The sequence below is a fragment of the Triturus cristatus genome, chromosome 7 (assembly GCF_964204655.1).
Source record: "Triturus cristatus chromosome 7, aTriCri1.1, whole genome shotgun sequence".
In the NCBI taxonomy this organism is placed as follows: domain Eukaryota; kingdom Metazoa; phylum Chordata; class Amphibia; order Caudata; family Salamandridae; genus Triturus; species Triturus cristatus.
Window position 1 is genome coordinate 1,732,104,419 of NC_140590.1, and position 13,915 is coordinate 1,732,118,333.

General features: G+C 46.6%; 1 protein-coding gene across 1 annotated transcript in view; it reads left to right on the top strand.

Annotated features, from left to right (window-relative positions):
* The first annotated feature begins 1,464 nt into the window (after nt 1–1,464).
* The window catches only part of LOC146812933 (C-type lectin domain family 2 member B-like), a 230,315-nt gene continuing 217,864 nt past the window's right edge, over nt 1,465–13,915 (top strand). The window contains exon 1 of the mRNA XM_085619978.1: nt 1,465–1,587. The gene's annotated coding sequence lies outside the window, so the exon portion shown is untranslated. The remainder of the gene's footprint in view (nt 1,588–13,915) is intronic.

Sequence of the window (13,915 nt, forward strand, 5' to 3'; positions counted from 1 at the left end):
CGGGCCCCTCATCACATTCTACAAAGGACTCCGAGTCCGGCCCCAACATTTTGCGTTACGCCACTGGACGGCTCAGTGGGTAAATGCACCCACTGCAGATATGTGTAAATAACCCGAATGTCACCAGTTCTTATCCTGTCTATGCAGTCTTCAGCTTTCCAAGGGCGTATGAATGACGGCTAACGAGTAAGTACAAGTAACACTTATTATCCTAGCGCTTTTAGCCTTTTGTGATCAAGAGCTTAATAAACACACAGCGGAACCTTGAACTGAATTGCGATCTTAAAGTTTGCTGTTTACACATACGGTGATGGAAAGTAAAGAGTTGAAATCTCAGAATGCCTGATACAGCCTTGCGCCCTTCTGAGGTTGGTAAAGTGAGTAAAATAAATTGGGCAATAGTAATACGTTATTCACAGTGCCTAGAAGCAGTGGGTGAGAGGTATGAAGCGCTGTACAAAAAAGAAGCTCGGACCTGCCGACGTTGGAGCAGGGGAGTGAAGTTTGGGTCTCAGTGTGGCTCCACATCCTGTGAGACTGGGCGGATGATGTGATCCAATAGTACTGCACAGAGGGTTTTTGTCCCGGACTCCGGGGGTGACGCAACAGGGGCAGCATGGAAGGCACTTCAGTGTTGGAGGCGGGTTGGAGGGAGAAGGGGCGTGTGAGTGGGGGTGGCAGGAGGGGCATGGGGACTGGCTGCTTGGGATCCATTGGGCGTTCCCCCACATCGGGGAAGGGATTTGCAGCGCCGGGCAGTGTGGGGTGCAGCATGAGTTGGCACCATATCTTGCAGGGGCAGGATTCGCTTGCACATGGGGTGCCATGGAGAGCAGGCAGGCCGCGGTTCCTCTTACTTTGATGTGGAAGCGCAGCAGCGCCAGGCGGATGCAGTGCGCCATTCAGACTGGTGGCAAGAGCCAGACCTTGGGCGGCGGCGTTTTGGGATTCGTGGGCGTGTTTTTCTTTCTCAAACACGCCCAGAGAAAGAATCGGAAAAAACACGCCCCCGAATCGCAAAAGGACGGGGCTTGTTTGGAGAGACAAACCTCTTCTCCAATGGCTGACCAACATTTCAGAGGCCAGCCAATGGAGAAGAGGAGAGAAGAGGGGCGGGTTAAAGCCCCACTACTCCAAGTCATTAAATCTCGCGAGCGAGACTGTGCAAGCGCAGCCTTCGCTAGCCGTGACCTAAAAAAGAGGGTGGTTTGAAGCCATTTCGAGCCCATTCCAATGCACACTGGTGTGAGATGCCAGCTTTGTCCTACTGGAAGTGTCACTCTCTAAGTGGCACACTTACAATATTGTAATGTCGCATATAAGTACACTAAAAACATGAACAGGTCACACATGAGCATGCAGAACACTTGGAAGCTATGTGAATGTGTCACAGCAAGGAGCCGATCCGGTTTCGCAAACAACCCAAAAATAGGGAAACGGCTCGGCAGGGGGAGGTGCATTCCGCCCTCCAGGGCAGAGCCGGTAGAACCGACTAGCCGAGCTGTGATCTCCGCTCGCCGTGGGCCATCGGGTAGGCGATCACCCCCCAGAAAAGGGCCTCGAGGAGCAGGGTCTGTGAGGGAGAAGGTAGGCAAGAGAAAGAGGGGGTGAGGTGGGGGTGAGGACGACAAGAGGCTGAAAGCAGAGGTCCGTGAGACGCCACGGGTACTTCCCTGTGCAAGGAAAGGGCCCCTTTGACTGCGTCTGGGGTAGGAAATACAGCAATGACCGGGGGTGAACGGGCCCCTCAGGACTCAGGCACATGCTGCACCAATGACAGCCGCGCTTCTGGAGAGAGGGCGGAATAGGGCGAGAGAGGGGGGAATAGGGCTGAGAAAAAAGAAGTGAGGCGTCGGAGAAGGAAGGGCGAGAAGGGGATATGGAGGAGAGAAAAGGGGGATGTCTGAAGATGAGTGGGGGTGAAAGGGCAAAGGAAGATAGGTGGAAACGAGGCAGGTGGTGGAGAAAGTGCAGTGAGGGGGGACAGGAAGGGGGGTCACTTGCCCCCTCCCTTCTGTGGCTCTGGTGGCTGAAGTGCTCCTTGTGAAGGACAGGTGACGTCACGTGCCTCCTGCTGTCATCTACGCCGAGGAAGGAGGGCCCCGCAGAGCGAGGACCGGAGCCTGTGGTAAGAGGGACGCGCTATGACGTCGATCATGTATGCTAGTGCCTAGTGGCACATAATGTAAATGGTTAAATGGATGAAGCTTCAGGGTCACCCCATAATGGTGATATAACAATTGTATGTATTGCTATATTGGTGAAAATTATTATTTCAAATACGACAAATTTGTTGTATCTTGGTATATTCCTATAAATAACTGATTATTATTTTAGATTGAGCAAGTACTTTTTTTTGCTTTTCTATTATCTATAAAACTTCCTGAGACCGCCTAAGCGAACCACGATTTCTATTTTGATGTTTGCCTCGAACTACCCACTTTTCATTTCCGACGCGAGCGTGGGTCTCATGTGATTAGTATTTGGCACCAGGGAGTTTTCTTTCAAGAATCACAGTCTCGTAATAATGAGCGCGCGCACCGCACACTGAGGTGTGACTTGGCGCTATAATATTAGCCATCTCTTGATACACAAGTCGACCTTGGAAGGATGAAAGTGCGAGCTGATGCTTTGTTACCACTTTCTAATCCGTAAGTCCCCACAGATCGCGGAACCATCTGAGCTACCTTACGATGACCTCATACCCGGAAATTGAGCCGAGTTGGCATATTTGGGTCGTGCGTGCACCAGGAGGTGAGTGCAAACACAACAGTACCTGGTGCGGTGTATGTTGGTGCCGGAAGTACCCCAGAGGTCAGTTTAGAGGTGGGCGATGCAACACATGAAAAGGGAGAACCGAGCCAGAGCCGAGTCAAGTGTTTGGCTTGGCACTATGAGCCAGTGAACGAGCCGGGAAATGGACATGTTTGGAGGCTACATCGAGCCACAAATATGTATGATAAAGGGACTGATTACGACTTTGGTGGCCTGGGAGCGGGCTGCCACGCCAGAGCCCCACTCCAAGACCGCCAAAGTCACCCACCCGCCCGCAAGCTTCCGAGTTTACGAGTCGGGCGGGAGGGCGGTGCAGTGGTCCCATTGCGGTGCCTATTGAAAAGGCCCGCAATGGAAGCGCCCAAGGCTGTTCCTGCACGGCATGGTGCATGCTGACAGGGGGGCACAACATGTACCCCCCTGCATGAATGCCCTTGCACAGGGGCAACAGGGCCTCCTTTGTTGACCAACCACCAGCCTTTTCATGGCAGGCTCACCGCCATGAAAAGGCTGGCATTGGGGAGGCTCGTAATATGCATGGCGGTGCTGCAGTGGCAATGCCGTGCATATTGCATCCCCAGACCACTGTGCCACCGTCAGGGTTCGCAGATCCCTGGCAGTTACGGCATTCCCAAAGTGCTCCGACTGCCGTACTCGTAATACGGTGGTCGGACCGCTGGTATGGCAGTCCTCGACCATCACAGCTCCTCCAAATGGGTTCACCAAACTCGTAATCAGTTCCTTAGTCTCTACAAAGTTCAAAGTGTACTTCTTTAACTTGCAGAAGCGTTTTAATTAGGAACGTCAGATTATATTACTGCATCAAGAGGCATTAATTAACAGTTTTTATCATGAACTTAGAAACAATCCTGCCCCACCCAGGCCCTGTCACTGACGGCAATGTACCAGTGATCCAAAAGGCAAACCAGTTCTTGTGCACCAGCCACTAGTGATCCAATAGTCAAGCCAGTTCTTGTGCACCAGCCACTAGTGATCCAAAAGGCAAACCAGTTCTTGTGCACCAGCCACTAGTGAACCAAGAGTCAAGCCAGTTCTTGTGCACCAGCCACTAGTGATCCAATAGTCAAGCCAGTTCTTGTGCACCAGCCACTAGTGAACCAAGAGTCAAGCCAGTTCTTGTGCACCAGCCACTAGTGAACCAAGAGTCAAGCCAGTTCTTGTGCACCAGCCACTAGTGAACCAAGAGTCAAGCCAGTTCTTGTGCACCAGCCACTAGTGAACCAAGAGTTAAGCCAGTTCTTGTGCACCAGCCACTAGTGAACCAAGAGTCAAGCCAGTTCTTGTGCACCAGCCACTAGTGAACCAAGAGTCAAGCCAGTGCTTGTGCACCAGCCACTAGTGATCCAATAGTCAAGCCAGTTCTTGTGCACCAGCCACTAGTGATCCAAGAGTCAAGTCAGTTCTTGTGACCAGCCACTAGTGAACCAAGAGTCAAGCCAGTTCTTGTGCACCAGCCACTAGTGATCCAATAGTCAAGCCAGTGCTTGTGAACCAAGAGTCAAGCTGGTTGTGTGCCTGCCACTAGTGATCCAAGAGTCAAGCAAGTTCTTGTGCACCAGACCTGGGAGGTGTGAGGGGAGGAGAAGTGGCTAACACTTTCAGGAAGTGGAGTGAGACAATGGGACATATGTGTCAAGAAATGGGGGCAGAGCTATCATTATAGCCAATATGAGGGAGAGAAGTGACCGACTGCAGTTTAAACATACTGGACAAATGTGGTCTGATCAGGATTGACAGACTGGAGTCCATGATTGCCCCTAGACTCCTCTCCTCACTTGGGCTGGGTTGTTTGGCTGTGGGCCTGTTTGCAGAGTCCATATTGTTCATGGATTGTGTTTGATCTATTTGCCACGTATAGTTGTTTTGATTTGTGTAATGTTTATTTTCTGTTGTTTGACATCATCCATCATTTGACCGCTTGACTCATTGTCCAATTGGGAATGAATCAAACGCAGGTGGGATTTTATACTCAAGTATGATTTGCATATCATCCGCAGAAGAGTAACAGTGGAGACTGAAGAGGAGGTTTGGCCCGGTAGAGAGCTAAGGGAAATGTTACGGAGGCGGAAAGCCGTGAGGTACATTCGTCATGAGCTGAATGCAGCTGACCTGAAGGGAGGAGGTGGGAGTATTTTCTGTCTGATAGAACAGATGTGATCTGCTCCGTTCACTCCCTGCACTCAGATGTAGTGGAGTCCCTGTGGAAGCTTTGGATGAGGAGCAGTATCAACTGTATGGGAGAGGTCAAGTAATACTGTGCCAGAACTCATTGTAGTTAAAAAATCACCCCAGATGGAAATCACTGCTCTTTCTGTGCCGCAGCCATGCATCGTCTGTTATGGTCATCCCCGGGTAGGTCTTTTCTTAGTAGATGTTTGTCTTGAGGCAGATCATTCAATCTTTCTCTCTTTTTGCCTAAAATCAATCTGTTATTGGCCAGAAGTTGGAATAATCTCTTGTTTCCAGGCCCGTTAGAGGTAGGGTCTTGTGTAAGGCATTCAGAGTTCCTATGTGAAGATACAGGTCCTGTTAACAGTTTTGCAGGTTTGGTCTAGGACTATTCACGAGCACATGGTCTGCCGGTGATTCTACTGGTCTACAAGTGTTTGCTGCACTGGTGAAGTCTCCTGTGGTTAGGCCGTTATGGGTGTGTAACAGTCATTGTTTTCTTGTTCTATCTGATGATGCAACAAGGTTCCTGGAATTGTGGTTGAGCAGCGAGAAGGGAAGTAAAAAGGCTGAAACTGGTGTGAAGAAGTAATTCAAGTGCGCCTTGCAAACAGCAAAAGCCAGCAGTGAGAGGCCTTCTGTGCTGCCAAGAAATCAGGATGTTCTAAGGCACTGTGATGTACAATATTCTGGCTCGTTTTTTCTTCAGAAAAAAAATGAAAACCTGGGTTTTTGTATCCACCTAAGTACTCTTGTCAGTGTGTCACTTTTGTCTGTGTGTCACTCTTTATCTTATTCAGCCTCCGAGCGCTGGGACACTTTGCGAGAAGTAGTCATGTTCTCTACAAATGGCATTATTATTATTATGAATAACCTTTCTTTCCTCTGAAATGTTCTAGTGGGGCTTTTGTTTGAGACCATGAGACCCCTCTTCATGTCTACAGAGCCCTCAACAGCTCTCCCTGTATGTCCCATGATGAGGGCTCTTGGTCGCTCTCAGCTGTCCAGGGCGTGAGGCAGGTCTCCCCGAAACAAGGCAGACATCAGGCATCAGGTCTTGTGGCTACCTAGCTTTACTGGCTCCTGTCAGCTTTCTTCACTACCTCTTCCCTGGTTGTTCTTCTGAAGAAAAGAAAATGAAACAACCGCGCTGCTCACCATTCACTGGGTGCTGTACTCTACTGTACTGCTTGCAGGGCACACTTCATGCATGTGTGCACTGCGTAAACACGAGCAATGATCGAAAATAATGTATATGTAGACCAGTGATTAGACTTTGAGACACAAATATGCAATTGTTTGGTAAACACAAAACATCAGATTTACAGGAGTCACATAAACATGTTTGGAGTGAAAATACCATGAGAAAAAAACAAATTAATTTAGGAATCATAAAATTGTGCCCAAACATGCAGTTGAAAAGGGAATGTGCCCTACAAGGTGTACAGTCGGGCTTCCCTGTGCTCACTGCCGGACTGGGCGTATCTGGTATCTCAGCTCACGCAAATCGAGAAGAGCATGTGTGAGGAGGCCGATGCCTGTCCCTTGACATGAATTAGACCCTGGATCTATCCTGTAAGCTGAAGGGTGCACACGCATGCCCTCGTTTGCTGACAGTGGACTGCTGTCCCCGTCACCGGTTTAGAAGGTATCGCAGTGATGGCAGCGTACTGTATTTTGAAAAATCTATAGTCATGACCGGATCTTTCTAAGTTGAGCCTACGAGAGCGTAAGCTTTCTAATTGCAAAATACCTATTGTGAACCTACAGTGGCCTTACATACTGAGCAGTGCTTACCATTGGTTGGCTGTATTGTCACTCTCATTTGGTTACTTCTGATTTGATGGCTTGGCTTCCTCCCCTTGGGCATGGCCTCTTTACGATCCTTTTGATTGGCTCACTTGTATCCTTGCACTGCTCACATTCAGATAACTTCTTTTTTATTTTTCATTCAGCACCCCATGATAACTCATGTGTTTTTTACCTCTCTCCCCGTGTGTTGCTTGCCCGCCCTCAAGCCCCTCCCTGCGCGGTGTTGCTCCCAACCCTTCCCAGGCTGTCTGTTAAAGCACAGAAGTAGGTATTTTTACCTGGCTGTGGTAGAAAGCAGACTTTAAGAGATGTTTCCGTTTTATCTCCTACATTCTATATATTGTATGAGATCACGAGCTTTGACACACAAAGGCTTTTCTGGCGCTGGGGGAAGAGCCATCTGCTGCACTTACTCAGCTGGTGTGTGAGACAGAAGGTGTACTTAGCATGATGCTTCTCCTTGATGCCCGTACATCGGCTCCCAGGGCTACCATGGAGGAGCAAATGGCTGAATCTTATGGGAAATACATTGGACCTTGGGAAGCATTTCCCTTTGCATTCTGACACTTCCCTATTCTTTATAAATTCTGTACAGAGTTTCCTGAGGGACAAGAATTTGAAAAATAACTCATACCATTTATAAAGGATGAAAACACTGAATTCAATGTATAGTTTTTTAATACAATAACACGTCTGCAGGTCCTCATGCCAGCTCCCCCTGCGACAGTTCTCCTGTCCAGCTTGCCCGCAATCCACTACCCACTGCCTCCTTAGCTTTGTGCCTCATCTGCTCGTTTTCTGCCTTCTTTTCTGCTTGCTTTCTACTCGTTTTTCTCCCCACTTCTGCCCTCTCTTTTTGCCTCTCCGCTCGTTCTGCCTGTTAATTTGCCTCTTTCGGCTGCTGTCTGACTTTTATTTTGGCTCTTTCAGCTCGTTTCTGACCTATGTTTGCAATTTCTGCTTGTTTCTCCCCTTTATTATTTCCTCTTTCTGCTTTTTTCTGACCTTTTATTTTTCCTCTTACTGCTAGTTTCTGACCTGACTCTTCGAGGAAGACATCACACCCACAGCGCCCTGATACCCCTAGGGTTGACAGTGCTGCATTACACAAATGCTGATTGATTGGATTTCTTTCTTTTTATTTTTTTAAACAATACTTTACAGACATTGGCAAAGCCAAGGGCTTGGCACTCACATTAGAAATGATAGGCTTATTGCCTATACCAATGCTTGTTATTTGTGGCTCTGGAGTGGAGTCCTACCAGCCCCACTTGTGTAAAGTTCCACTTCAAAGTGCGAGATATGTGCTCCAACATCCGTAGTGCATGTTATACATGTGCATGTATGCGGCCTTTTTGGTGCATACAGTGTGTAAGAGGGAGCCAGAGTAATGTGGGGTCACGGGTTTCATTCGGGATCCATCTATGCTGCTCCTCTGCACAAGATGGAGGTGCGGTTGTTTTCCCAGACAGCGGAAGTTTAATGTTGATATTAATGAAGCTAGAAGGAGATCTAGGGACTGAAGTGGGGACATAGGCTCTATTAGAAATGTATTGAGGCCCCTTTGTTGAGGAAAGCTGCAGACTGAATACAGTGAGTTCTGATGTTTGGTAGATTGTGGAGGTGAAGGGTGGGACTGCAGTCAATGCATAGGGAGTAAGGGATCCTACTGTTAAGGCATTGTTTTATCTTCTCCATGATCTGTTCCTGGTGCAGAAAGCTCACACCTCTTTTTGCCTCTGTTGTGGGTCCTCCAGGCTGGAGAGTTCCCTACTGTGAGGAACATCATTCTACACAAAGGCTGTGTCTGAAGAGCAACCTTGAGTATACTTGAAAGAAGAAGCACTCAAAAACCTTTCTGGGAGGCCGATGGATAATCCAGATCTCCGTCGGCTTACCAACTTATTGTTCCAGGACCAGTTCCAAGTTCTCTTTGACCAAGGAAAGGAGTGCTCTGCAGAGGAGTTAGAGGAAAGGTTTTGCAAACAAAGCTAGCTTCTGCCTGACAGCCAACTTCCCAGCAGCAAGGGGACATCGGCTAGAGTCTGACATGAGAGAAAAAGCTGTAACCCTGAATTATCATGTCTGTCCCCCTCCAACACCAACTCTCAGCCTCAGTTCACTCTCTCAAACTGCCCTGGTTTGCCCACCCTCAATTCCTCTCTCCCTTTGAATGCTTTCGTCTCCTGTACCACATCATCTTTCCCTCCTGTTTTGGACTCACAGCCTCAGACTGATCCCACACCAGCTTCAGCCCAATGCCCCTTCCGGTACCATTCCACTTCTCAGTAGATTTCCACTTTTAGACTAACCCCGGCCCTGTAGTTGTGGACGGAAATGAATAGGTATTTAGAGTACTGTGGAAGAGCAGATCTTCTGTGGATGCATTTTTAGACAAATGCTCATGAGTGTTGGGTAATTTAATATGTGCTGTGTGAGAGGCGTGTCTGTGTAAGTGCTGGATGACGGTAAGTGGTGTGGGTGGAGGGAGAACAGTGTGAGTGCATAAGAAAGGTGTGCGCTGTAAGTGCGGGTGAGAGTTGTGAGTGCAGAGTGAAAGGTGTGCACGTGTAAGCGCAGGGTGAAAGTAGTGAGTGCAGGGTGAGTAGAGTGTCTGTGTGACATCTGGGTGATCAGTCTGCTTGTGTAAGTGGAGGGTGAGAGTGTAGGGTAAGCTGTGTGAGTATTGGGTGAGCAGAGTGCCCGTATTAGTGTCGAGTGAGTTGTGAGCCCATGTAGGTGTAGGGTGAGCAGTTACTCTCAGTAACTGACCATGCCGTTGATGGTTGGCAAGTGGGGTTTCAGGTGTAGATAAACTATTTGCAGTGTTAATCAGGGATTTAAAGTACAGTAAATAAACTATCCGCTGATCCTGTAACGAAGTGTCAGCCTTTTGGACATGCCTAAAGTTACTTTTCTAGAGGTGGCGCCCGCTGAAGCCGGGGCCAGATGCTGAGCTGTGGCTCAGGAAGAGGTCTTCCTGGAGCCTTGAGTCAAGTATCTATGAGGTTCTGCCACCCTCCACCATATGTCAGTCAATAAGCCCCTCCCACTTCATTTAGAGACTAAATTACGCGACATGAAAGCAAGAAACCTGGGATGAAATATGGTTTACCTGTTTGACAATACTGTGTGACCATAGGCAATTAAATACCATATTTCCCTGTGTCTCCTTCACCTTTATTATACGGGACACTAGAGTAGACTGATATACCTTTGTCAGCCCACTCGGCATCCTTTCGCTACAGGCTGAACTATCTCGACAGCAAGCATTTTCAATGCAAGACAACAGCCTTTCTCATGTTGTGTTCTTTGTGTGTGACAGGCTGGTAGCAGGGCGGTAGGTGGTAGAACACAATATGGTATCGATATTTCTCAGCTGAGGTTGTTACCTTGAATCTTATCCGTCACTAATATAAAGCGCTTCATGTCCAAGCCCATGTAAGCCTCTTCCTAGGCCCATCTTAGATTTAAAATGCCTTTTTGCACCTAAACCAAGGACATTCTCATTTCTCGATTTTTTACATTTTTCTTTTGAAAGTAAACACATACATACATATGTTTACCTACAGCCTTCCCTCTAGCCAGGTGCTTACACCTTGATCCACCCTGAGAAGGATTGCTTTAGCTGCTGCTTATCATATTACACTGCAGCATTCAAATGGTGCGGCTAGTTTTCATCGAAAGTGGAAATATCTTTAGTATTGGATAATCAAAACCTTTAGAAAATGCATCATAAAAACTGTACACTGTCCGGCCTGATATATGCTGTGAGTAAAAAAGTATAAATAAAAAGCAATGATCCCTATTGGGGAAGCGTAAGCCTCAACCTCCGCAGCAACCATATAAAACTATCACTAGATTGGTTTGATCAGGAATCAAATGAAAATGTATCTAGTTAATTGAAAACCAAAAGGTTAAAGGTACCATTTTGTAACATATTGGATTGCAGATGAGGTGCTCCAAAAATACAAGGGTGCAGTGAAAGTGAAAAGAGTGAATTAAAGTGCGCAAGTGCTATTTAGAAAGCATTTGTACAAAACAAGTGACTAATATGGATATAGTTGTTGCCAAACGCCACTCAGTATCAGAGTGTCATGTTCCAAATCAAATTTACAGACAGTTCATAAGTATTTTTGTCGATGTTTCGACCCCATTATATTACTTATAAAAGGGTCATCATCAGGACGGAACCGGATTTTCGGAAGCTCCTCAAAATGAAAAGTCATGTTTCAATAGATGGAAGAACACTCAAGAGTTACAATAGTCAATCTTGAGGTATACATTTAGGACATACTCAAAATTGCTGTAATCCTTTGCATTAGTTTATAATGCAGCGATGTGGTGAAATAATCCTAACCAGGTCAGAAGCACATACAAATAAATTGTTTGTTTGATTCTGTGGAAAAAAAACAACAGTATCATAGCCTTAAATCACAAGCTGGCGCTAGTTTGTGTCTAACATAACTCAAGGAGACTCCTACATGAAGCGAAATTAAATATGAGGTGCATTGCACCATCATATCTGTGTCTGAGTGAAAATATCAATGAGTAAGGCTATGTATAAATATATAGAGGTAAAATGCCAAAAAATTGACATAGAAGAAGAGAGTTGCCAAACTCACCAAGAGGATAAGGATATAGTAACCACTCGCCACCCACAGCCCATTCCAAAATGTCAACACCTCCATGCCACCTTCAGTCCATCCTCCATTTCCATCAATCCCCTTACCTTAGTCCTTCCTCTATTTCCCCCATATCCCACCTGACCCATAACATCCAATCAACACTCCTGCCCCGCCTCCATATAACTCAACATTGAATGCATGACTCGGCACGTATACACGTCCAAATGATTCTGCCATCGAGCCACAGCTTCTAATCGGTAAGTCCTAGACTCCATCGGGATAACACTCCTCGCCAGTACCTTAACCTTTTCCCCCCTTCTTCCAGGCGATCGAGCCGTCCAAGATACATAATTGTACCTATCCTTTACCGGGTATTCCCGAAGAATTCTACTGGTGAGTGCCTACCTTGGCTTACTTCGGCCCTACCCACGACACCGCATGGGTCTAACCAATTCTTTTCACTCATAGACGCCGCCATTGCAGCAGCGCTCTCACCCCCAATCGCCGCCAATTCAGCAGCGTTCCAGAAGCACCTTCTGTTCCCTAACCCAAAACCGTTTAGGTATGCAATTTACCCACACAAGTCACAACTCTGGCACAAGAATTCTTACCACCGCTCCCCCACAAACCTCCCTCTATTAATTACGCTTCCGTGGGTTGCATAATTCTGAATTTTTCATTCATGTAATGCATTATGATGTGGTTCGTAATTCCCACTTCAAATTGCCAGTAAATTGTGGTCCTATGACAATACCTTGTTTTTTAGAAATCGCTCGTGCTGCCTATATTATAGTTTCACTCCATCAACTGTAGGTTTTTTGAACCGGTTTCTATGTTTTAATGTTTAACTATCATGTATTAAAACAAATTGACCCACAATTGTAAGATCTTCGTGATACCTTCTGATTAGATCCACGTCTAAGGTTTCTGCCGGTTGTGTGCACGACTCATGCAGGCTCAACACGAATGATCAGGATTCGCATATTTATAATTGGCATGTCCTTTCTAAATTTCTAGTGGCTCACTTCCTTTTATTCTTATTGCGTCCCTACTTTGTAATGCGCACACCGGTTATTCTCCGCTGACACCTTAACCTTAAATATGCTCATTCTACGTGTTCGTAGCATCTAACTGATCCTATTCACATCTTCCCAGCATGGTTCCTATTTGCCGTTATTGCTCGCATCAGCACTGTACGCTTTTGGCCTAATTAGCCACCTTGATAGGTCACACGCATATCTCTAATCCACTATACCACGTACCCTATCACTTCCAGTACCGCTCCTTAACTACGCAACTCACTACCACTCACCGTTCTTCAATCCACACCTTCCTGAGTTTACAACCGCGTTGTCTTTAAACTTCTTGACATCTAAGCATATATACCCTAGTTGCCTCCTTGTTGTATTTTCCTTCCACACTTTCCCTTCAGGCTTATAGGCTCTACCTAACAGGCATGTACCTTATGTCTTGATGATGAACCACTCATTATGGATATGTATGTAGATGCCATGAGTATGGGTCATTGTTCAGTGGTTATAGGGGTAGTTTTTAACCAATTCCCACATTTTGGAGGCCAAGGGAATGGTATGTTTCAAGATGTTAATCGTCACCACACGGTTCTTGAACATTTTTAATAGCCTAGTGTTATCAGTCTACATGAGCCTAAGTAAGTTATTTTTTGCACACATGTGAGTGTCAAATTTTGCGTAAAGTCCTTCAATTATTCTAAGGTGAGTGTCAATTTTTGTGCCTGTGTTCTAGTGAGTTTTTAAAGAGGCGACAAGTATAGTTTCTTGCATACTATTCATAGATAATGTCCTCATCAGATCCTTGCGTCTTTGGATTGTAGAGAATGTTTATATGGTGTCAATATTAGGAAAATACTGCCCTCCTGTGGTGACAGATAATATATAATAATCTCCATTTTTACGGTGAGTTTCGTTTTGATTGTTACGAGCGTAAATTTTCACAACCATTGTGTATTTATAAATTTTACCTTCAGTCGGAGGCTGAAGTCCTCCTTGGAACGTAGTAGGAATTGACGGTCCTGCGAGGAATATTTTGACAAGCATATTAAGTGAACGTTAACCCCTTCGGTGCGTCGACACCAGTGTTCAGGTGCGTCGGACTGCTCCATTGCCATCCGCACACATGGCACCAGAAATCCCTCTAGTGCGGGCACCAGAGAGATTTTTTTAAGTCCTAAATGCTTCACGGCGTACGTTGCGCTGACGTAATTTCTCTGAGACCGAAACTGAAATGAGCCCAAAGGTTCATTTCAGTTTCATTTTCTGAGTATGTAGAAAGACAGGAGAGATATCATTGGAAAGGGAAGAATCCTTCCCTAGTGGATCGCTGCTTGGGGATCACCCCAGGATGGCAATCTCCAAGCAGGGATCCACCCACTGGATACCAGGGAGGAGGAGCGGTCCTTTGGTGGTGTGCGTGGAGTGGCGCTTGGATGGTGGTGTACATAGACGGGTTCTTGGTTGGCTGTGTGCATGGAT